Source organism: Mobula hypostoma, chromosome 11 (assembly GCF_963921235.1).
Source record: "Mobula hypostoma chromosome 11, sMobHyp1.1, whole genome shotgun sequence".
NCBI lineage: Eukaryota > Metazoa > Chordata > Chondrichthyes > Myliobatiformes > Myliobatidae > Mobula > Mobula hypostoma.
This window is the reverse complement of record NC_086107.1, coordinates 64,130,598-64,157,328: the sequence shown is the minus strand read 5'-3', so window position 1 is coordinate 64,157,328 and position 26,731 is coordinate 64,130,598. Positions and strand designations below refer to the sequence as shown.

The 26,731-nt window shown below is 43.0% G+C and overlaps 1 protein-coding gene across 1 annotated transcript in view; it reads right to left on the bottom strand.

The window, feature by feature from the left end:
- dusp8a (dual specificity phosphatase 8a) overlaps positions 1-26,731 on the bottom strand; it is a 303,307-nt gene that overhangs the window by 254,506 nt on the left and 22,070 nt on the right. The window lies entirely within an intron of this gene.

Here is a 26,731-nt window from a genome sequence, read left to right as displayed (position 1 = left end):
TTGCTTTACTAACCCCCTTTTAGGCTAGTAGCAGGAAGAAAACCAGGTTTCCCCATTCTCTCTCAAAGAAGATCATAGTTGGGAGCTTAACATCCAAGGAAACACCTTATATCAAAAGAGCAAGCAGGCAGGCAGTGGGGTTGGGGTGCCACCATTGGTAAAAAAAAAATGAAATCAAATCCTTAGAAAGAGGTGATATAGGATCGGAAGATGTAGAATCCTTATGGTTAGAGTTATGAAAATGCAAGTGTAAAAAAAAAACTCAAGAGTTGTATACAGGCTTCCAAAGGTAGCCAGAATGTGGGAAACAAATGATACCAGGAGATGGAAAAGGTACACAAAAAAAGGCAATGACACAAGAATCATTGGGGATATCAATATGCAGGTAGAATGAGAAAATCAGGTTGTTGCTGAATCCCAAGAGAGGGAATTTGTAGAATGCCTATGAGATGGCTTTCTAGATCAGTTTGTGGTTGAACCCACTAGGGAAAAGCAATTCAGGATTGGATGTTGTGTAATGGACCATAATTGATTAGGGAGTTAAGGTAAATAAACCCTTATGAGGCAGTGATCATAATATGATGAATTCACCCTATTGTTTAAGGGGAAGAAGATAAAGTCAGATGTATCAGTATTCCAGTGGAATAAAGAGAACTACAGAGGCATGAGAGGAACAGGTCAAAGTTGACTGGTTGCAGGGAGGACGACTGAACAGTAATAGCTGGAATTTCTAAGGGCAATTCAGAAACTGCAGAATAGATACCTCTCAAAGATGAAGTAGTATTCTAAAAGGAAGGATGGGGCAGCTGTGGCTGACAATGGAAGTCAAAGACAGTATAAAAGCAAAAGAAAGGGCATATAACAAAAATTAGTAGGAAGTTACAGGATTGGAAAGCTTTTAAAAACCAAAAGCAGGCACTAAAAAAAGTCATATGGAGAGAAAGGATGAAATATGAAGGTAAGCTAGCCATTAATATGAAAGAGGTTACAATATTTATTTTCCAAATATATAACGAGTAAACGAGAAGTGAGAGTGGATTATCAGACCGCTGGAAAATTAAATGGCAGACTAATAATAAGTATTTTGCGTGTTTTCACTGTGGAAGACATTAGCAGTATGCCAGAAATTCAAGTGTGCCAGGGGACAGAAATGAGTGTAGTTGCTATTACTAAGGAGAAGGTGCTTGGGAAGATCAAATGGCTGAAGGTAAACAAGTCACCTGGACTAGATGGAATACACTCAGGGTTATGAAAGTGGTAGCTCAAGAGATTGTGGAGTAATAATTATTAGTACTAATCTTTCAAAAAATCACTAGATTCGGGATTGGTTCCGAAGGACAGGAAACTTGCAAATGTCACTCTACTGCTTAAGAAAGGAGGGAGGTAGATCAAAAATTATAGGTCAATTAGACCAACTTCAGTGGTGGGGAAAATGTTGGACTCTATTATTAAGAATAAGATTTCAGGGTACTTGGATGCACATTGCAAACTAGGTCAAAGTCAGCATAGTTTCCTTAAGGGGAGATCTTGCCTGATAAATCTGTTGGAATTCTTTGAGGAAGTAACAGGCAGGATAGACGAAGGACAGTCAGTGGATATTGTTTACTTGGATTTTCAGAAGGCCTTTGACAAGGGTCCATACGTGAGGTTACTTAAGAATACAAGAGCCCATGATATTACAGGAAAGGTACTGGCATGGACAGAAGCTTGGCTGACTGGCAGGAAGCAAAGAGTGGGATTAAAGGGGACCTTTTCTGGTTGGCTGACAGTGACTAGTTGTGTACTACAATGGCTGGTTTTGGGACCACTTCTTTTAACATTAAATGTTAATGATTTGATGCCATAATTAATGGCATTCTGGCCATGTCTGTGGACGGTAAGAAGATGTAGAAGGTCCGGTAATGTTGGGGATGCAGTGAATCTCCAGAAGGACTGAGACAGATTGGGAGAAAGGGGAAAGAAATGGCAAGTGGAATGTAGTGTAGCAAAGTTGTATGATCATGTACTTTGGTAGAAGGAATAAAGGTGTAGACTACTTTCAAATGGGGAGGAGTACAAAAATCAGAAGTGCAAAGGGAATTGAGAGTCCTTGTGCAAGATTCCCTAAAGGCTACCTTGCAGGTTAAGTCAATGGTAAAGAAAGCAAATACAATGTTGTCATTTATTTCGAGATGACTAGAATACAAGAGGAAGGGTGCGGTGCTGAAGTTTCATAAAGCATTGGTCAGGCCACAGTTGGAGTATTGTGAGCAATTTTGGGCCCCTTATCGAAGAAAAGATGTGCTGGCATTGGAGAGGGCCTAGAGGAGGTTCATGAGAATTGTTCTGGGAATGAAAGGATTAATGAGGAGATTTTGATGACCAGTACTCACTGGAGTTTAGAAGAATAAGGGGTGATCTCATAGAAACCTAGTGAACATTGAAAGGTCTGGATAGAGTGGATCCAAGCAGGATGTTTCCTATAGTGGGTGAGACTAGGAGCAGATGGCACCACCTCAAGAGAGAGACATCTAATAAGAACAGTGATGAGGAGGAATTTCTTTAGCTAGACAGTAATGAGTCTATGCAATTCATTGCCAGTATACCTAAAGCAGAGTTTTATAGTATTTGAATAGATTTGGTGGTTTTCTAATTTGTTCTGTATTTCATTTGAATAGATAAATTGTAACTCAGTTAAACAGTTGTTTGTCTTTTTTTATACCTTAACTATTCCCATGAAACGTTAGCTTAAAAATAAAACAAATTTCATGATATATGTGAGTGATGATAAACCTGATGCTGATATGGGACTCTTTTGTGGACTGAGAGTGGGAAGGGGGCAGGGAGAGGGGAAATCATGGTTGAGAAAAGGGGAAGGGAAGCACCAAAAGACATTCTGTAATCATCATTCTTACATTCTTCCTATATTGATGTATGACTGCGAGTCATGGACCATCACAAATGCAATGGAAAAAAAGAATCAATGCAGCGGAGATGTGGTTCCTCAGAAGAATGCTATGCATATCATATATGGACAGGATAACCAACGAAAAAGTTCTACAGAGAACGAAAACAAAACTTACATTACTTAAAAAAAAAATCAGAAAACAGCAATCAAAATTCTTTGGACATATCATGCAAAGAGAGACATTAGAACATTTAGTTACAACTGGAAAGCTGGAAGGGAAAAGAAGCAGAGGCAGACAGAGAATGGAAATGATAGATGGAATAACATCATGGTTAGATACAGGGGAGGCAACAACTACAATTCGGAGGGTCAGGGACCGTAATGGATGGAGAGACATGATCCCCCATGCCGAACGGCAAGGCACATGAATGAATGAATGAATGTAATGATCAATAAACCAATTGTTTGGAATCAAATGGGCTTGCCCGGTTCCTCAGGTCTGGGTGCATCTGCACCAACACCACTCACCCCCTCTCCACCCCAGCACTCCTTCTCAGTTACCTGTCCTACACCACTCCCACTGCACGCCACCCTCACCATTCCCAACATCCTTTGCTCCCACGAGATTTATAAAACTTTCTCTCTGCTCCACATTAACAAATACAGTACTGTGCAAATGTATTAGGTATCCTAGCTAAATATATGTATACAAGACTTCTGCATAGTACTGTATGTGTGTATCTACACACACATACACGCACGTTGGTATGAAGATGATGGCTCAAAGGACATCTTTCTGTTCTCTCTAGTTCAACCACTAAAAAGGAAATAACATGCATTTCCACTACACTTTTAACCAACCTCAGGACGTTCCATTTTTCTCTTGGATCACAGGAGGTGGCCATTTGGCTATTGAGTCTTCACTTGCTGTCACACCAATCTCATCAGTCTCATTTCCCCGACTTCCACTTCCTTTGTGCCCAGTTTTCTCTCAATACCACTCTTGTTCTCTTACCACCCTCATGCACACCTGGGGGCGGCTGGGGGGGGGGTGCATTTTTGTGGACACGAGGAAACCTAAGCATCTGGAGGATCTCATTAACAGGAAAACATGCAAACTCAAAACAAACAGCATATTAAATGGAGCAGCAAGCTCAAGGGTTAAATGGCTGTCTCCCATATCTCAAATTTATTGACAGTAACAGACATTTGATTATTTTTCTGGAGAATTGGGCTGATGATGAATTCTAACTAGCTCACTGAGTTGCTCTGACACTGCCTTTCGAAGTTGGTGTTGAATAAAGCTTGAAAAATTAAGCTTTGCTTTGCATTGAACCTGAGTTCTGTCACTGGGCAAGAACATCAGGCACACCCAGAGCAGTTAGATGGGTATTGCAATTAACCTTTGGACAACAGATGGTAGAAACAATTGGTGTCTGGAAAGTAACCTAAAATAGGGTTGGCAAAGGCTGTAGATAACGAAGTTACTGGCAGAGATTTGTCTCACTTTGGAAGCAAAATGTGTCCAAATGATTTGTCTGATTACTAGGCAAAATAAATGCGGGGAGTGACAAGCTGAAATAAATAGAGTAATTTCTGGCAACACTCACCAATAAGTCAGTATCTGCAGAAAGAGGAACTTAATTTTGCTTAAGGTTTAAAATCTTTTGTTCAAAATGGAAGAGGTTTAAACTTACTTTGAATCAATGGAGAGCCAAAAGAAGGGACTGGAAGCAGGCAGGCATATGAAAGAACAAAAGAGAGGAAACAATAGGATAGAAGGAAATTATTACAGTATGAAAGAGATGATTATGAAAAGGGATGGTCCAAAAACACAGCTGTTTTTCAGGAAAAGAAGTGGGTGATTGGGAACATAGAATCATAGAAAATAGGTGCAGAAGTAGGCCATTCAGCCCTTCAAGTCTGCACCACCATTCAGTATGATCATGGCTGAACATCCGACTCAGAACCCTGTACCAGCCTTCTCTCCATACCCGCTGATCCCTTTAGCCACAAGGGCCATATCTAACTCCCTCTTAAATATAGCCAATGAACTGGCCTCAACTGTTTCCTGTGGCAGAGAATTCCACAGATTCACCACTCTCTGTGTGAAGAAGTTTTTCCTAATCTCGGTCCTAAAAGGCTTCCCCTTTATCCTCAAACTGTGACCCCCTCGTTCTGGACTTCCCCAACATCGGGAACAATCTTCCTGCATCCAGCCTGTCCAATCCCTTTAGGATTTTATATGTTTCAATAAGATCCCCCCTCAATCTTCTAAATTCCAATGAGTACAAGCCTAGTCGATCCAGTCTTTCATCATACGAAAGTCCTGCCATCCCAGGAACCAATCTGGTGAACCTTCTTTGTACTCCCTCTATGGCAAGAATGTCTTTCCTCAGATTAGGGGACCAAAACTGCACACAATACTCCAGGTGTGGTCTCACCAAGGCCTTGTACAACTGCAGTAGTACCTCCCTGCTCCTGTACTCGATTCCTCTTGCTATAAATGCCAACATACCATTCGCCTTTTTCACTGCTGTACCTGCATGTCCACTTTCAATGACTGGTGTATAATGACACCCAGGTCTCGTTGCACCTCCCCTCTTCCTAATCGGCCACCATTCAGATAATAATCTGTTTTCCTGTTTTTGCCACCAAAGTGGATAATCTCACAATTATCCACATTAAATTGCATCTGCCATGAATTTGCCCACTCACCTAACCTATCCAAGTCACCCTGCATCCTCTTAGCATCCTCTTCACAGCTAATACTGCCGCCCAGCTTCATGTCATCCGCAAACTTGGAGATGCTGCATTTAATTCCCTCATCTAAGTCATTAATATATATTGTAAACAACTGGGGTCCCAGCACTGAGCCTTGCAGTACCCCACTAGTCACTGCTTGCCATTCTGAAAAGGTCCCGTTTATTCCCACTCTTTGCTTCCTGTCTGCCAACCAATTCTCTATTCACATCAATACCTTAACCCCAATACCGTGTGCTTTAAGTTTGCACACTAATCTCCCGTGTGAGACCTTGTCAAAATCCTTTTGAAAATCCAAATATACCTCGTCCACTGGTTCTCCCCTATCCACTCTACTAGTTACATCCTCAAAAAATGCTGAGATTCGTCAAGACATGATTTTCCTTTCAGAAATCCATGCTGACTTTGTCCAATGATTTCACCGCTTTCCAAATGTGCTGTTATCACATTTTTGAAAACTGACTCTAGCATTTTCCCCACCACCGATGTTAGGCTAACCGGTCTATAATTCCCCGGTTTCTCTCTCCCTCCTTTTTTAAAAAGCGGGGTTACATTAGCCACCCTCCAATCCTCAGGAACTAGTCCAGAATCTAAAGAGTTTTGAAAAGTTATCACTATTGCATCCACTATTTCTTGGGCTACTTCCTTAAGCACTCTGGGATGCAGACCATCTGGCCCTAGGGATTTATCTGCCTTTAACCCCTTCAACTTACCTAACATCACTTCCTTACTAACATGTATTTCCCTCAGGTCCTCCATCTCACTAGACCCTCTGTCCCCTACTATTTCCGGAAGATTATTTATGTCCTCCTTAGTGAAGACAGAACCAAAGCAGTTATTCAATTGGTCTGCCATGTCCTTGTTCCCCATGATCAATACACCTGTTTCAGTCTGTAGGGGACCTACATTTGTCTGAACCAATCTTTTTCTTTTCACATATCTATAGAAGCTTTTACAGTCAGTTTTTATGTTCCCTGCCAGTTTTCTCTCAATCTTTTTTTTCCCCTTTCCTAATTAAGCCCTTTGTCCTCCTCTGCTGGACTCTGAATTTCTCCCAGTCCTCAGGTGAGCCACTTTTTCTGGCTAATTTGTATGCTTCTTCTTTGGAATTGATACTATCCCTAATTTCCCTTGTCAGTCACGGGTGCACTACCTTCCCTGATTTATTCTTTTGCCAAACTGGGATGAAAAATTGTTGTAGTTCATCCATGCGATCTTTAAATGCTTGCCATTGCATATCCACCATCAACCCTTAAAGTATCATTTGCCAGTCTATCTTAGCTAATTCATGTCTCATACCTTTAAAGTTACCCTTCTTTAAGTTCAGAACCTTTGTTTCTCTCCATGTCACTCTCCATCTTAATGAAGAATTCCACCATATTATGGTTACTCTTACCCAAGAGGCCTCTCACGACAAGATTGCTAATTAACCCTTCCTCATTGCTCAATACCTAGTCTGGAATAGCCTGCTCTCTAGTTGGTTCCTCGACATGTTGGTTCAAAAAACCATCCCGCATACATTCTAAGAATTCCTCTTTCTCAGCACCCTTACCAATTTGGTTCACCCAATCTATATGTAGATTGAAGTCACCCATTATAACTGCTGTTCCTTTATTGCACGCATTTCTAATTTCCTATTTAACGCCACCCCCAACCTCACTACACTGTTAGGTGGCCTGTACACAACTCCCACCAGCATTTTCTGCCCCTTAGTGTTATGCAGCTCTACCCATATCGATTCCACATCCTCCCGGCTAATGTCCTTCCTTTCTATTGCGTTAATCTCCTCTCTAACCAGCAATGCTACCCCACCTCCTTTTCTTTCATGTCTATCCCTCCTGAATATTGAATATCCCTGAATGTTGAGCTCCCATCCTTGGTCACCCTGGAGCCATGTCTCTGTGATCCCAACTATATCATATTCGTTAATAACAATCTGCACTTTTAATTCATCCACCTTGTTACGAATGCTCCTTGCATTGACACACAAAGCCTTCAGGCTTGCTTTTACAACACTCTTAGCCCTTATACAATTCTGTTGAAAAGGGGCCCTTTTTGATTTTTGCCCTGGATTTGCCGGCCTGCCACTTTTACTTTTCACCTTACTACTTTTTGCTTCTACGGTCATTTTACACCCCTCTGTCTCTCTGCACTTGTTCCCATCCCCCTGTTGTGAACTAACCTCCTCTCTCCTAGTCTCTTTAATTTGATTCCCACCCCCCAACCATTCTAGTTTAAAGTCACCTCAGTAGCCCTCACAAATCTCCCCGCCAGGATATTGGTCCCCCTAGGATTCAAGTGTAACCCATCCTTTTTGTACAGGTCACACCTTGCAACTCAAACGAGGTCTAAAAGAGGTCTCAATGATCCAAAAACTTGAATCCCTGCCCCCTGCTCCAATCCCTCAGCCACGCATTTATCCTCCACCTCGTTGCATTCTTACTCTCACTGTCGCGTAGCACAGGCAGTAATCCCGAGATTATTACCTTTGCAGTCCTTTTCCTCAACTCCCTTCCTAACTCCCTATACTCTCCTTTCAGGACCTCTTCCCATTTCCTACCTACCTACAAGGGTTAATAACGAAAACAATTATCAGTGAAGATTGATTACAAGACAAACATACAGGAGCAGAATTAGGTCATTTGGCCCATCGAGTCTGCTCTGCCATTTAATCATGGCTGATCGATTTCCCTCTCAACCCCAATATCCCGCCTTCTCCCGGAATCCCTTCATGCCGATTGATGAAGAATCCATCAACCTTTGCCTTAAACATACCGTCTGATCTGGCCTCCACAGCCTCCTATGGCAGGGGATTCCACAGATTCACCACCCTCGGGCTGAAGAAATTCCTCCTCATCTCCGTTCTAAATGGGCGCACCTCTATTCTGAGGCTGTGTCCTCTGATCTCAGACTCCACCACCATAAGAAACAGTCTCTCCACATTCACTCTATCAAGGACTTTCAACATTAGATAGGTTTCAATGAGATCCTCTGAATTCCAGTGAGTACTGGCCCAGAGCCATCAAATGCTTCTCATATGATACACCTTTCAATTCCAGAATCATTTTCACGAACCTTCTTTGAACCCTCTCCAATGTCAGCACATCCTTTCTTAGAAAAGGAGCCTTTAAGAACTGATGTCATTGAACTTGGGAGTTCACGTTTGAGTTGCAAGTTAATTAAGCTAAGAGACAGTGTTTCATAATATTCCGCATTCAGCTTTCCATGATCCTGGCCTGTGCTACAACTCGAGGCACCCTTTTCCTCCCAAGCACATTAAACATGTATAACCATATAACAATTACAGCACAGAAACAGGCCATCTCGGCCCTTCTAGTCCATGCCAAACTCTTACTCTCACCTAGTCCTATCGACCTGCACTCAGCCCGTAACCCTCCATTCCTTTCCTGTCCACATAGCTGTCCAAATTAACTTTAAACAACAACATCGAACCTGCCTCAACCACTTCTGCTGGAAGCTCGTTCTACACAGCTACCACTCTCTGAGTAAAGAAGTTCTCCCTCAAGCTACCCCTGAACTTTTGCCCTTTAACTCTCGACTCATGTCCTCTTGTTTGAATCTCCCCCACTCTCAATGAAAAAAGCCTATCTACGTCAACTCTATCTATCCCCCTCATAATTTTAAATACCTCTATCAAGTCCCCGCTCAACCTTCTACATTCCAAAGAATAAAGACCCAATTTGTTCAACCTCTGTCACTTAGGAGGTGAAACCCAGGTAACATTCTAGTAAATCTTCTCTGTATTCTCTCTATTTTGTTGACATCTTTCCTATAATTCAGTGACCAAAACTGTACACAATACTCCAAATTTGGCCTCACCAATGCCTTGTACAATTTCAACATTACATCCCAACTCCTATACTCAATGCTCTGATTTATAAAGGCCATCATAAAAGCTTTCTTCAGCACCCTATCTACATGAGATTCCACCTTCAGGGAACTATGCACCATTATTCCTAGATCCCTCTATTCCACTGCATTCTTCAATGCCCTACCATTTACCATGTATGCCCTGTTTGGATTAGTCCTACCAAAATGTAGCACCTCACATTTATCAGCATTAAACTGCATCTGCCATCTTACTGCCCACTCTTCTAACCGGCCTAAATCTCTCTGCAAGCTTTGAAAACCTACTTCATTATCCACAACGCCACCTATCTTAGTATCATCTGCATACTTACTCATCCAATTTACCACCTCATCATCCAGATCGTTAATGTATATGACAAATAACATTGGACCCAGTACAGATCTGAGGCACACCACTAGTCACCAGCCTCCAATCTGACAAACAGTTATCCACCACTACTCTCTGGCATCGCCCATCCAGCCACTGCTGAATCCATTTTACTACTTCAATATTAATACCTAACGATCGAACCTTCCTAACCAACTTTCCACGTGGGACCTTGTCAAAGGCCTTACTGAAGTCCACATAGACAACATCCACTGCTTTACCCTCCTCAACATTCCTAGTAACTTCTTCAAAAAATTCAATAAGATTTGTCAAACATGACCTTCCCCGCACAAATCCATGTTGACTGTTCCTAATCAGACCCTGTCTATCCAGATAATTATATATGCCATCTCTAAGAATACTTTCCATCAATTTACCCACCACCAATGTCAAACTCACAGGCCGATAATTGCTAGGCTTACCCTTAGACCCCTTTTTAAACAATGGAACAACATGAGCAATACACTAATCCTCCGGCACCATCCCTGTTTCTAATAACATTTGAAATGTTTCCGTCAGAGTCCCTGCTATTTTCACACTAACTTCCCTCAAGGTCCTAGGGAAAATCCTGTCAGAACCCAGAGACTTATCCACTTTTATATTCCTTAAAAGCTCCAGTACTTCCTCTTCTTTAATCATCATAGTTTCCATAACTTCCTTACCCGTTTCCCTTGTCTTACACAATTCAATATCCTTCTCAGTGAATAACGAAGAAAAGAAATTGTTTAGAATCTCCCCCATCTCTTTTGGCTCCACACATAGCTGTCCACTCTGATTCTCCAAGGGACCAATTTTATCTCTCACTATCCTTTCGCTATAAATATAAACAGTAGAAACCCTTGGGATTTATTTTCACCTTGCTTGCCAAAACAACCTCGCATCTTCTTTTAGCTTTTCTAATTTAAGATTCTTTTTACATTCTTTATATTCCTCGAGCACCTCATTTACTCCATGCTGCCTATATTTTTTGTAGATATCTCTCTTTTTCCGAAAAAAGTTTCCAATATCCCTTGACAACCATGGCTCTCTCAAACTTTTAACCTTTCCTTTCAACCTAACAGGAACATAAAGATTCTGTATTCTCAAAATTTCACCTTTAAATGACCTCCATTTCTCTATTACATTCTTCCCATAAAACAAATTGTCCCAATCCACTCCATTTAAATCCTTTCACATCTCCTCAAAAGTTAGCATTTCTCCAATCAAAAATATCAACCCAGGCTCCAGACCTATCCTTCTCCATAACTGTATTGAAACTAATAGCATTGTGATCACTGGACCCGAAGTGCTCCCCAACACAAACCTCCGTCACCTGACCTATCTCATTCTCTAACAGGAGATCCAACACTGTCCCTTCTCTCGTTGGTACCTCTATTTATTGCTGCAAAAAACCATCCTGCACACATTTTACAAACTCCAAACCATCCAGCCCTTTTACAGTATGGGCTTCCCAGTCTATGTGTGGAAAATTAAAATCTCCCACAATCACAGCCTTGTGCTTACTACAAGTATCTGCTATCTCCTTACAAATTTGCTCCTCCAATTCTCACTCTCCATTTGGTGGTCTATAATATACCCCCATAAGAGTTACTACACCTTTCCCATTCCTCAGTTCCACCCAAATAGCCTCCTTAGATGAGCCCTCTAATCTATCCTGCCAGAGCACCACTGTAATATTTTCTCTGACAAGTAATGCAACACCACCCCCTCTTGTCCCTCTGATTCTATCACACCTGAAGTGATTAAATCCAGGAATATTTAGTTGCCAATCACACCCCTCCTGTAACCATGTCTCACATCATTTGAGGAAATGGAACAACCATATTGGATTGGGAGCAATTGGAGTTTGATTTTATTTTTATTTCTGTGTGCATTGTAAAGTATTCTTTACCGGAGGTCTGGGTACTTATGTGCAGTTTTCCTATTATTTAAAAATATTCTTGCTTGCTATATTAGTTTGCTGAGGTATGGATTGGAGTCACCAGAAAAAGTTATTGAGTTTGATCCTAGGGTAAGCTTACTTCAGTAGGGATGAATTAATTGTACCACAAATAACCTTTGACCAAGAGACCACAAGACATAGGAGAAGAAAGTAGAATTACGGTGTTCGGCCCATGGAGTCTGCTCTGTACACTAAATCATGGCTGAACCCCTCTCAACCAGTTCAGTGGTGGGCAAGTTGTTGGAGAACATACTGAAAGGTAGGACTTATCAGCATTTGGAGAGACACAGCATGGCTTTGTCAAGGGCAGGCTATGCCTTACGAGCCTGATTGAATTCTTTGAGGATATAAAAAAAAACATCGATGAAGGTAGAGTAGTGGATGTAGTGGATATGGATTTCAGTTAGGCATTTGATAAGGTTTCCCCATGCAAGGCTCATTCAGAAAGTAAGGAGGCTGAGATCCAAGGGTACCTTGCTTTGTGGATCCAGAACTGGCTTGCCCACAGAAGGCAAAGGATGGTTATAGATGGTTCATATTCTGCATGGAGGACAGTGACCAGTGGTGTTCCTTGGGGTTCTGTTCTAGGACCCCTCCTCTTTGTGATTTTTATAAATTAACTGGATGAAGAAGTAGAAGGGTAGGTTATTAAGGTTGCTGATGACACAAAGGTTAGGGGTGTTGTGGATAGTCTGGAGGGTTGTCAGAGGTTACAGCGGGACACTGATAGTATGCAGAACTGGGCTGAGAAGTGGCAGAATGACTTCAACCCAGGTAAGTGTGAAGTGGTTCATTTTAGTAGGTCCAATTTGAAGACAGAATATAATACAAATGCTAAGACTCTTGGCAGTGTGGAGGATCAGAGAAATCTTGGTGTCTGTGTTCATAGGACACTCAAAGCTAACGCGCAGGTTGACAGTGTTGTTAAGAAGGCGTAGGGTGTGATGGCAATCATCAACGGAGGGATTGAGTTCAAGAGCCGCAAGGTAATGTTACAGCTATACAAGATCTTGGTCAGACCCCAAATCAAGTACTGTGTTCAGTTCTGGGCACCTCACTACAGGAAGGATGTGGATACTATAGAAAGAGTGCAGAGGAGATTTACAAGGATGTTGCCTGGATTGGAGAGTATATCTTATGAGAATAGGTTGAGTGAATTTGGCCTTTTCTCCTTGGAGTGACAGAGAATGAGAGGTGACCTGATAGAGGTGTACACAATGATGAGGGGCATAATTGTGTGGATAGTCAGAGGCTTTTTCCCTGGGCTAAAATGGCTAACAAGAGGGGGTATAGTTTTAAGATGCTTGGAAGTAGGTACAGAGGGGACGTCAGGGGCAAGTTTTTCCACACAGAGAGTGGTGAGTGTGTGGAATGGACCGCCAGCGACGGTGGTGGAGGCAGATACAATAGGGTCTTTTAAGAGACTCTTAGATAGGTACATGGACCTTAGGAGTTAAGGGACTCAAAACTGCTCACAATACTCCAAGTGCAGTCTGACCAATGCCTTATGAAGTCTCAGTATTACATCCATGCTTTTATATTCTAGTCCTCTCAAAATGAAAGCTAACATTGAATTTGCCTTTCTTACCACAGACTCAACCTGCAAGTTAACCTTTCAGAATCCTTCACAAGGCCTCCCAAATCCCTTTGCATCTCTAAATCCTCAATTAGCTCTCCATTTAGCAAATCATCTACCCATTTATTCCTTCTACCAAAGTGCATGATTGTACACTTCTCTACACAGTATTCCACCTACCTCTTCTTTACCCATTCTCCCAATCCAAATCCTGCAGACTCCCTGGTCCCTCAACACTACCTGTCCCTGTATCCATCTTTATCACAAATATCTCAAGAACACATTTGAACAGAGTTGGATGTGTAAGATCTAAAAGTGAATCATCATAACAGGGGCTTTTCAGACAGTCCAATTCCATTTAATGTTTTAAAAGAAAGTACTTGGGTGTAAGGTATTTTGCAGTTCCCTTTTATAATGCATGCAATTTAATAGCCTAATCACAAGCTAAAGGCAGCTTTTGACAAGGTGCCACAAATGAGGTTGCTTAACAAGATAACAGCCTCACACACAAAAAATGCTGGTGAACGCAGCAGACCAGGCAGCATCTATAGGAAGAGGTACAGTCGACGTTTTGGGCCGGGACCCTTCGTCAGGACTAATTGAAAGAAGAAATAGTAAGAGATTTGAAAGTGGGAGGGGGAGGGGGAGATCCGAAATGATAGGAGATGACAGGAGGGGAGGGGTGGATCTAGGAGCTGGAAAGTTGATTGGCAAAAGGGCTACAGAGCTGGAGAAGGGAGAGGATCATGGGACGGGAAGCCTAGGGAGAAAGAAAGGGGGAGGGGAGCCCAGAGGATGGAGAGCAGGCAAGGAGTTATAGTGAGAGGGACAGAGGGAGAAAAAAAAAAGGAAAAAAGGGGGAGGGGAATAAAAAAAATATTAAATAAATAAATAAGGGATGGGGTGTGAAGGGGAGGAGGGGCATTAATGGAAGTTAGAGAAGTCAATGTTCATGCCTTCAGGTTGGAGACTACCCAGATGGAATACGAGGTGTTGTTCCTCCAACCGGAGCGTGGCTTCATCTTGACAGTAGAGGAGGCCGTGGATAGACATATCAGAATGGGAATGGGACATGGAATTTAAAAATGTGTGGCCACTGGGAGACCTTGCTTTCTCTGGCAAACAGAGCATAGGTGTTCAGCGAAACAGCCTTCCAGCCTGCATCAGGTCTCGCCAATATATAGAAGGCCGCACCAGGAGCACGGGACGCAGTACATCACCCCAGCCGGCTCACAGGTGAAGCAGCGCCTCACCGAAGGACTGTCTGGGGCCCTGAATGGTAGTGAGGGAGGACATGTAAGGGCATGTGTAGCACTTGTTCCGCTTACAAGGATAAGTGCTGGGAGGGAGGTTGGTGGGAAGGGATGGGGGGAAACGAATGGCCAAGGGAGTTGCGTAGGGAGCGATCCCTGTGGAAAGCAGAAAGTGGGGTGGAGGGAAAGACGTGCTTGGTGGTGGGATCCTGTTGGAGGTAGCGGAAGTTACGGAGAATATGTTGGACCCGGAGGCTGGTGTGGTGGTAGGTGAGGACAAGGGGAACCCTATTCCTAGTGGGGTGGTAGGAGGATGGGGTGACAGCAAATGTGCGTGAAATGGGAGAGATGTGTTTGAGAGCAGAGTTGATGGTGGAGGAAGGGAAGCCACTTTCTTTAAGAAAGGAAGACATCTCCTTCGTCCTGGAATGAAAAGCCTCATCCTGAGAGCAGATGCGGCAGAGACGGAGGAATTGTGAGAAGGGGACGGCATTTTTGCAAGAGACAGGGATGCTCTCCACCCTCAGGGCTCCCTTCCCCCTTATCTTTCTTCGCAGGCTTCCCGTCCCATGATCCTCTCCCTTCTCAAGCCTGGTATCCCTTTTGCCAATCAACTTTCCAGCTCTTAGATCCACCCCTCCCCTCCTGTTTTCTCCTATCATTTTGGATCTCTCCCTCCCCCTTTCAAAGCTCTTACTGTCTCTTCTTTCAGTTAGTCCTGACGAAGGGTCCCAGCCCAAAACGTCGACTGTACCTCTTCCTATGGATGCTGCCTGGCCTGCTGTGTTCACCAGCATTTTTTGTGTGTTGCTTGAATTTCCAGCACCTGCAGATTTCCTCATGTTTGCGTTTTTAAGATAACAGCCTATTGTATTGCAGAAAATATACTAGCATGGATACACGATTGGCAGATGACAAGGAGATGGAATAAAGGGGGCCTTTTCTGGTTGTTTGCTGGTGACTAGTGGTGTTCCACCGGGATCGGTGTTGGCTCTGCCTTTCACGTTATATGCCAATGATATGGATGACAGATATGCAGGCTACGTGACCAAGTGCGTGGATGACAGAAAGAGGCCCAAACAACATCCACTGACTTTCTCCTGTCTATCCTGCCTGCTGCTTCTTCAAAGAATTCCAACAGATTTGTCAGGCAAGGTTTTTTCCTAAAGAAACCATGCTAATTTCAGCCTATTTTATCATGTACCTCCAAGTACCCTGAAACATCATCCTTAGTAGTATACTTGTACATCTTATTAACCATCTTTAAATGTCTTGGATGGTAAGGTACATTTAAAAATATTATGAACTAAAACATTGAGTTTGTTCAAATTATGTATAGGGCTTAATTAAAAATTCCATAAAGCATAAAAAATTTCATAGAAGTTGAAAGTTATTCAAACACTTTTTCTCCCACAGGGCATACGAGTCCAGCAAAACAACCAATGTTGGTGTTAGCAACACACATAAAAGTTGCTGGTGAACGCAGCTGACCAGGCAGCATCTCTAGGAATACAGGTACAGCTGACGTTTCGGGCCGAGACCCTTCGTCAGGACTAACTGAAAGAAGAGCTAGTAAGAGATTAGTAAGAGACTTTCAAACGTCGACTGTACCTCTTCCTAGAGATGCTGCCTGGTCTGCTGCATTCACCATCAACTTTTGTGTGTGTTGCTTGAAATTCCAGCATTTGCAGATTTCCTCATGTTAATTCATCTGCTACAGTTGATGTAAGGGTGAAAGAGGGCCAAGTGATTTGCACGCTATTCTTAGAACGTCCAGTGCTCCATCTCAGAGCTCAGGGGCAAGTGGAACAGCAAAGCCCTCTGGGGCAGTTAGGATGGAGTCCCTAATGAACAGATTCTGCAAAAGGACCAATGATTGGGATGGAGCAGCCTCTTACAAATGTGCCTGAAAGCTACAGAGCAGATATTAACAGCACTGGAAGTACAAGTTAACCAAGTGCTAAGAAGATGACTGCAGTATTTGTGATGCTCCCACTTGCTTTCACAAATGCTTACTAATGGCTTCTGTACTCATCCATCACCCTTCAGCTTCAGCATGTCATTAACAGCTTTCCTGAAGACCTACAACCACATCAGTCTGCAACCCAGCAGGAAAACATGTCATATGTGTTCAGGGAGGTGCCACCCCCTCCACGAATCAAGCTGCAAACAATACTAGAGAAAATTCAGTGGCCACTGACAAAAAAGATGTGAAAAAAAACAAAATTTTCTGAACAAACAACAAACAACATACATCAAAGTTGCTGGTGAACGCAGCAGGCCAAGCAGCATCTATAGGAAGAGGCGCAGTCGACGTTTCAGGCCGAGACCCTTCGTCAGGACTAACTGAAGGAAGAGTGAGTAAGGGATTTGAAAGCTGGAGGGGGAGGGGGAGATGCAAAATGATAGGAGAAGACAGGAGGGGGAGGGATGGAGCCAAGAGCTGGACAGGTGATAGGCAAAAATTTTCTGAACTACTTTGCAAGATGCCAAACTAAAATTATTGGTGACAGGAGTTGTTTAACTGCCTGCAATCACGCTGTCAGGATAAGGCAACTTTCCAGATTGCGATTGGAGTGGGGGTGGCTTTGCAGAAGTACCATCGCTCATCAATAGTGCACAACTTCTGTGCAGTGCTAAGGTGGAGTTGCATTGTCAGCAGTGATCTGTTTCCCATCAGAAATGGTAAAGAAAGCCCTTTTTGCTCTCTCATCCGATGGCATTCATTAGAAGCAAACATCAGGGGAGTTATCCCATCTTAGCCTTTGTTTATTCCTCAAATAGATTATCTCATCACTATGACACAATACTTTCCATGAGAGCTTGCCTGTATAAGTTGACAGTCTGCATTACAACAGTGACCATATTTAAGTGGTACTGTGTTGTGGCAGCGTCTTTTGGGGCCTTCTGTAAAGGAAGGGTGAAATATTGCATAGAAATGCTTTTAAGACCAACTCCTTCACTTACACTATTGTAATGAGTTAATGGAGATCATATAATGAATCTCTCAGGATCACATTTGAACGGAGTTGCCCTGGATGCACAAGATCTAAAATCAAGTCATCATAAAACAGGCTCCAATTCCTTTTGGTGTTCAAAGAAAGTGCTTGGGCACAATACATGCAAATTAATAGCTTAATCAGAAGCTTAAAAACAACTGCTTTGCCAGTTACACATAAAATCTTAAAAATAGGTTACAGGATTTGTTTTACTAACTTCTTTCAAAGATGCACTGTGAAAATGTTTTCAAGCACCAGTGTATTAGCCACCTTTATACACAGGAAAACAACAGCTGTTGCAGCTGCATCCCGATATGCCATATTAATCAACAAAGGCATGGCAAACCTTCACATTACATCATTTCTTCCTGCAGAACCTGACCCTGTGTTACTGTCAGAGCGCTACCCCTTTTCTGCACAACATGACAACCGCATCTCGCATGTCATTGGAAACAAGGAACATTATTTACCCCACAGACAATTTTACATTTCATTATAGTAAGAGGCCACTCCATCTACTGAATCTGTGCCAGCTCTCAAAGCAGTCGGTCCCTTTAATCTCATTCCTTATTCCCCTGCAATGAATTCTCTCCCACTTATCCCATCCCCATTCTCCTACAACTCACATTCAATTGGGGCAACAACTTACATTTGTCGAATAACCTTTGAGCTGAGGGAGAAACCCCACACAGCCATAAAGAGAACATGCAAATTCTAAACGCACAGGCGTCAGGTAAGAATCGACCTTTGTTTACCGGAATTGTGAGGAGGCATAATTAACTGCAGCACCACTGTGCATCCCACGGGTGCCACGACAAAGAAGGCATAACAGTGCCTCTACTTTCTTAGAAGTTTCCAGATTCGGCATGTCATTTAAAACTTTGACAGACTTCTATAGATGCGGAGAGTATCCTGACTGGTTGCATCGTGGCCTGGTATGTTTCAGGAATGCCCAGGAATGGAAAAGCCTACAAAGGTGGTGGATACAGCCCAGTCTTTCAATGAAAGCCCTCCCCACCACTGTTCACATCTACAAGGATTGCTGACACAAGAAAGCAGCATTCATCAAGGACCCTCACAATGCAGACCATATTCTCTTCTCACTGCTGCCATCAGAAAGGTGGTACAGGAGCCTTAGGTCACACACCACCAGGTTCAGGTACAGGTATTACCCTTCAACTACCAGGCTCCTGAACCAGTGTGAATAAACTGAACTCATTGCTCAGCCTAGAGACTCACTTCCAAGGACTCTACGTAAAAAATTACTGCAGTATATATTTTCTAGACTTTTGCACAGTTCCGTAATGCACTGTACTGTGAAGGCAAAAAAAAGTTTCATGACATATTTGAGTGATGAGAAACCTGATTCTGATATGGGCCTCTGTTGTGGACTGAGAGTGGGAAGAGGGCAGGGAGAGGGGAAATCACGTTTAGGAAAAGGGAAAGGGAGTGGGAAGCACCAGCAAGACATTCTGTAATGATCAATAAACCAATTGTTTGTAATCAAATGACTTTGCCTGGTGTCTCAGGGCTGGGTGTGTCTGCACCCATGCTGTCTCCACCCCTGGCATGCCTTCTCAGCTACCTGTCCCACACCCCTCCCACGATGCTCCACCCTCGCCATTCCCAACATCCTTTGCTCCTGCCGGATTTACAAACTCCCTCTCTGCTACATGTTGACAAATACAGTACTGTATTTGAGCCTAAGACTTTTGCACGCTGCTGTATGACTCATGGCTCTCAGTATTCTGTATTTATTTTAGTTTTGCACATTGTTTGTCAGTCTGAATGTGGATACTTTTTCATTCATTGTTTTATTTCTTTTCTCCTACTGTGAATGCCTGCAAGAAAAAATCTCAGGGTAGTAGATGGTGACAAATATATTGACAATAAAATTACTCTGAACACTGAGCATCATTTCTCACAACGTAGTCCACTGTCAATTTATGGTCCATCGCAAGACTTGTACAAGAGCAGATTGGAATGAATGGCCTCTCCAACAATCCTTCCCTAGCCCTGCGAAACAGGCTTTCTTCTGCTAGATATCAATAATGAAAATTGCCAAGTTCTTTAGGGAAAAAACTCTTCAGAATACTTTTAGCAAATTCAATTTATATTTGTACAGCTCATCCTCTTTTGCAAAGTGTCTTTGTTTATACAGAGTTATTTTATAAAATTTTTATTATGTATTTTCCTTGAAAATGCCTGCAAGAAAAGAATCTCAAAATAGTATATGGTAACATATACGTACCTTGATAACTTTCAATAATGAAACCCCCAGCTTGCTTTGGACCCAAGTCAAAACTTCAATAGTACAATGCTGCTTTAATCTATTCTGGTTCTATACAAATGGGTGAAGATGCACCTTAAACCCTCCCAAGGCATGCAAGTGGAAGGTATGACCTGACTGAGTGGCTCCAAAGGACAGGAGCTCAGCTCCTGTTTCCACGGCGAGTCTCTGAGTCCTTACTTCACAATAATGTAGGTAGCATGTCACTCAAAGCATGCAGAAACACTAAGGAGATTCAACAGGCATAATCAGGCATACTGTGCTCCTGCCCTGATGGCTTACCAGCATCCATAATGATTTGTTGCTCACCTACAGAGTAATTGATCCTACAATAGACTCAGATTCATTTACTTATCATACAAACATTGAAACGTACAGTAAAATGGGTTTGCTAAATGAACAAATAGAGCTTGGATGTTCATCCTCGAGTCCCACTCTAGATTGATAAATGCAGGTCGTCCTCTTTTGGGTCCAGTGTGAGGTTTACCACAGACCTCTCACTGCTCCACTCTTGTACCTGGCAATTTTCTCATTATGTTCAATTAAACCCCGTTAAGTAAAGCACGTTCCTGTGCTCAACACTGCAGTGGAAGGCTATGCTCCTTTCATTGACTGAATCCTAGCAGCGAATGGCTGTGATTAGGCTCCACAAGACTGTATCCTGCACACCGAATGAAATTACTAAGCTAGAAACACAACTGCTGAGCTGTAAAGGCTATCTGAAGTCTCCAGGGACACCATACCTGGAAGGCAACACTGACACGTACATTATCCAAATGCAGACAGCAGCTTCCAACATGTTACTGCTGCTGCCTTGCTTATTCATGAGAATTTACAAGACAGGCAGAAAAACAGAAGACCGCAGTGCAGGAAGCAGCAAGGGATGAAAGACTATTTACCAGCTAATTTGGAGGGGAGAAGATGTGCCTTAATATGGATCTCTTTATTTAATAAATTCCCTTTAATAGACAGATGTACTTATTCACGGCTGTTAGATGTATCTGTTCTTGAAAAGCATTCCTAGGAGTTTGAGCTCAAGAGTCTGAATCTATAAAATTAACACCATAAAATTAGCACCCCCAAAACAGGTGGTCTCATCCTTTATGCTCCTTGTATCAAATAATTTAGGTCAAGAGGCTCCAAACTGACGTTACAAATGAACATGGAAATGGGCGAGAAGAAATCAAATGCGCACCAAACATCGATCTCAAGCTGAAATCACTGAAATTAATAAAACAGATATTCATTTGAAAAACATGCATCTATCGACAAAAGCAGCTTTGTTTAAGCTACAATTTATCCTTGGTCTAACAGGGGTTCCCAATCTTTTTTATGCACCATTACCTGAGGGGTCAGTGGACCCTAGACTGGGGTCCCTGGTAGTTAGCAAATAAAAATCAGGTTTATCATCACCGGCATGTGTCGTGAAATTTGTTATCTTAGCAGCAGCAGTTCAATGCAATACATAACAAAGAAGGAAAAAATAATTAATTACAGTATATGTATAATGAATACAAAAATCATGCCAAAACAGATATTATATAAAAAAAGTGAGGTAGTGTTTACGGGTTCAATGTTCATTTAGGAATCGGACGACAGAGGGGAAGAAGCTGTTCCCGAATCGCTGAGTGTGTGCCTTTAGGCTTCTGTACCTCTTACCTGATGATTAACAGTGAGAAAAGAGCATGCCCTGGGTGCTGGGGTCCTTAATAATGGACGCTGCCTTTCTGAGACACCGCTCCCTAAAGATGTCCTGGGTACTTTGTAGGCTAGTACCCAAGATGGAGCTGACTAGATTTACAACCCTCTGCAGCTTCTTTTGGTCCTGTGCAGTACCTCTCCCCCCCACACCCCCCCCCCATACCAGACAGTGATGCAACCTGACAGAATGCTCTCCATGGTACATCTATAGAAGTTTTTGAGTGTTTTTGTTGACATACCAAATCTCTTCAAACTCCTAATGAAGTATAGTACTGACTTACTTTCTTTGTAGCTGCATCGATATGTTGGGACCAGGTTAGGTGCTCTGAAATTTTGATACCCAGGAATTTGAAACTGCTCACTCTCTCCACTTCTGATCCCTCTACGAGGATAGGTATGTGTTTCTTCATCTTACCCTTCCTGAAGTCCACAATCAGCTCCTTCGTTTTACTGACGTTGAGTGCCAGGTTGTTGCTGCGACCCCACTCCACTAGTTGGCATATCTCGTTCCTGTACGCCCTCTTGTCTCCATCTGAGATTTTACCAACAGTAGTTTTATCATCAGCAAATTTATAGATGGTATTTGAGCTACGCCTAGCCACACATTTATGGGTATAGAGAGAGTAGAGCAGTGGGCTAAGCACACATTCCTGCAGTGCACCAGTGTTGATTGTCAGCGAGGAGGAGATAGGAAGCAGAGGATCCAATTGCAGAGGGAGGTACAGAGGCCCAGGTGCTGTAACTTCTCAATCAGGATTGTGGGAAAGTTGGAGTTAAACGCTGAGCTATAGTCGAGGAACAGCGTTCTGACATAGGTGTTTGTATTGTCCAGGTGGTCTCAGGCCGTGTGAAGAGCCACTGAGGTTGCATCTGCCATTGATCTATTGTGGCGATAGGCAAATTGCAGTGGGCCCAGGTCCTTGGTGAGGCAGGAGTTCAGTCTAGTCATGACCAACTTCTTAAAGCACTTCATCACTGTAGATGTGAGTGCTACCAGGAGATAGTCATTAAGGCAGGTCATATTATTCTTCTTAGGGACTGATATAATTGCGGCCTTTTTGAAGCAAATGGGAACTTCTGCCCATAGCAGCAAGAGGTTGAAAATGTCCTTGAATACTCCTGCCAGTTGGTTGGAACAGGTTTTCAGAGCCTTACCAGGTACTCCGTCAGGGCCTTCTGCCTTGTGAAGGTTCACCCTCTTTAAAGGCAGCCTAACATCAGCCTCCAAGACAGAGATCACAGGATCACCAGGTGCACCAGGGGATCTTCACAGCTGTAGTTGTGTTCTCCCTTTCAAAGCGGGCATAGACGGTGTTGAGTTCATCTGGTAGTGAAGCATCGCTGCCATTCATGCTATTGGGTTTGGCTTTGTGGAAGTAATGTCTTGCAAACCCTGCCAGAGTTGCCGCGCATCTTATGTCACCTCCAACCTTATTTGAGATTGTCTCTTCGCCCTTGAAATGGCCCTCTGCAAGTCATACCTGGTTTTCTGGTACAGCCTTGAATGCCACAGATCCAGCCTTCAGCAGATGACATACCTCCTAGTTCATCCACGTTTTTTTGTTTGGGAATGTACAGCAAGTCTTTGTAGGCACACACTCATCCACACAGGTTTTAATGAAGTCAGTAACAACTGCAGCATACTCATCCAGGTTCAAAGATGAATCCCTGAATACAGTCCAGTCCACCAATTCAAATCAGTCCTGTAGGCGCTCCTGTGCTTCCTTAGTCCATACCTCCTTGGTCCTCACTACTGATGCTGCAGTCTTCAGTCTCTGCCTATACTCAGGGAGTAGAATACAACCAGGTGATCAGACTTCCCGAAGTGAGGACGTGGAATAGCACGGTAGGCATTCTAGAAGGTGGTGTAGTAATGGTCCAGTGTGTTGTTTCCTCTGGTATTGCAAATGATTTGTTGATGGTAATTGCTTAGTGATTTTACAGCCTGGGCTGGTTAAAAGGCGTTAGAATGCGCTGTTTCGTGCAAGTTGATCCCATTGCGCAGATCACCTAAAGCTTGAATGACATTGGCCTGAGGTGGAATGTAAACTGCTACCAAAATGATCGCGGAAATCTCCCATGATAGGTAAAATTCACGGCACTTAACTGCTAGATATTCCAGGTGTGGTGAGAATTGGGAGAGCACTGATATACTTGTGCACCAAGAAGAGTTGATCATGAGGCATACTCCTTCACCTCTGCTTTTGAGAGACTATAAATCTATCCTGACGGCGTATAGTAAACCCGCTGATCTGACTCGCTGCATCCCATGCAGAAGGGGTTAACCAGGATTCCGTGAAACAAAGGACACACACGGTCCTAATGTCCCTCTGATTTAGCACTTTAACTCTGAGATCATCCATTTTATTCACCAGAGGCTGCACGTTTGCCAGCAAGATGGTCAGTACTGGGAGTTTAAAACCTCGTTTCCTTAAGCACACTTGCATCCCTGACCTGCAGCCACATTTCCTACGTGGAATCTGGTCAGCAGTACGTCCAGAAATGGCATTGTTTCCATCCGTTTTAAGCAGCTATAGTTCATTTAATCACATTAAGGCATCTTTGATCACTGCCCTGACCTTGGAAGCAGTTGTGCATTTTTACCTGTATTAGGCTGAAATGAGAATATTTAATCATATCCATTGAGAGTTCTGCCTCGAGGCACCCCGGATTGGTTGGAAGCCCACAGAATAAACTCTTCTCGGGCTTCCAACCGGGTACAGGTACCAATTATGACCAACACTTCAATGACAAGTTCTGCCATCTTCTTCAGGATTGCTGCCTGTGCACGTCTAGACCAGTGGTATTTGTACCCCTGCATTTAGTCCCTCCTGATTGGTTAGTCCTTACCCAATCAGGTTTCCATTCCCCCACCTTGTTTATAATCAAATTCCAGTTCTTACTTAGAGCAAGACTTTTGTCTTTGTTAACATTCTTTTCATCAACTTTTCTTTCAATGACATTCTTCATCAGGTGGCCTCAAAAGCCATTGGGGTGGCACAGCAGTTTTGTGCCGAAGGCAATCCTATGGCCATTGAGCATGCAATGTTCTGTTACTGCCGATATCTCCGGTTAACCTAAATGTATACACCTTCTGTGCTCCATGTTGCGCATACATCAGCCAGGCAGGACGCACGGTGGAAACCTGCATCAAGGAGCACCGAAGGTGTATCTGTTTGGGTTACCTGGAGAAATTAGCACTAGCAGAACACTGCATTTGCAATGGCCATAGGAATGACTTTGGTACAAAACTACTGTGCCACACCAATTGCTTTTAGGACCACCTGGTGAAGGAAGCCATTAAAATAAAATTAAAGGAAAACAATGTTAACAAAGATGAAGATTTTGCTCTAAGTAAGAACTGGAATTCAACTATAAACAAGGTGGGACAGTAGCAACCTGATTGGTTAGTCCTCATCCAATCAGGAGGGATAGACCACAAGGGTATAAATACCACTGGACTAGACATGCCCAGGTATCATTCCTGAAGAAGATGGCAGAGTTTGTCACTGAATTGGTTATAACCTATAACTGTACCCAGCTGGAAACCCGAGAACAGCTAGATTCCTTTTTCCTGGTAGTTAGCTTCATATTTCAATGTGAAAGAGAGCAAAAGAGAGCAAGTTTGGTGCTTTTAGAAAGGACCATCAGATGATTATTTTCTAAACAACGGTGTTACAATTTCTTCCCAATCTGAGGCAGGTTGCATTTTTAAAAATTCTTATCCGTAAGGTGATATATTAAATAAGACAGGACAAGGGTCCTTGAGGAAGGGTCTCTGCGTAAAATGTTGACTGTTTACACTTTTCCCATAGATGCCGCCGGACCTGCTGAGTTCCTCCAGCATCTTGTGTGTATTACTTTGGATTTCCAGTATCTGCACACTTTCTTGACTAAGAATTTAATTTATTTTCATCTGAGCTCCTGCCTCACATTATGCATCAACAGCAAAGGGATCTTGCGAGACCATGGATCTGCGCCTGGAAAATCTTCACTCTCCAGGGCACAGGCCTGAGCAAGGTTGTATGGAAGACCAGCAGTTGCCCATGCTGCAAGTCTCCCCTCTCCACGAGGCCAATGTTGTCCAAGGGAAGGGCATTAGGACCCATACAGCTTGGCACCAGTGTCGTCACAGAGCAATGTGTGGTTAAGTGCCTTGCTCAAGGACACAACACGTTCCCTTGGCTGGGGCTCGAACTCACAACCCTCAGGTAGCTAGTCCAATGCCTTAACCATGTGGCCACGTGCCCACACAACAACTTGTACTGAATTAGTGCCTTTACAGCACGCTTCAGAAAATGTTATCAAACAGAAAGTACGATGAAGCCTTCAGAGGTGACGCAAGAAACTGAAACAGACAGAAATTTAGGGACGATGTTCAAAAGGATTAAAGTAAACACAAGAACATATTGTGAGGCTCATGCCTTTACAAAGGCTGATGAGGGAATCTGAATTAGTTATAGGTGACATCTCAGGATACATCTCCTCATTGTCTCCAATTAAATTGTAAATGACTGGAGTGCAAAGAAAGAGGATGAAATTGTTGTGGCAAAGGCTTCATTTTCCATCCCCATCTCAATGATATGTCCTTTAAAAGAATGTGTTTTCCTGTTCTGGCCACTGAGTTAGGAGGGGGTTTAAAAACAAAAGCATTGTTTTGTGTGTAACTGAGTACATCAGGCTCCCGCTATCTGCCAGCAACAAAGATTTGCAATAGCAAGTGACTCATCTTCTGCAGATACCTTTACAGACTGTGTCTGTTCAATTTACCATTCCTCCATCAAGTTATGCTCCAAGCAGCAAGTAGCAAGGTTGATAGGAAATAGACAAGGATAAAACAGGCTGGACCATGACTATTAACCCAATTATTTACTGCTAACTGAAAAATCTATGGAGTTCTTTTATTGACCAAATGCCTTGAGTTGGCCTTAGTTGAACTACAACATCCCTCACTGTACTTCCCTCCAGGCGGATCACAACCTTGTTGTGGCTTGGAGACCTGCATGCCTCAATGACCCGGAGAGCTATGTTGGCTGGAATCAGGGCTTTATGCTTTGGCTCT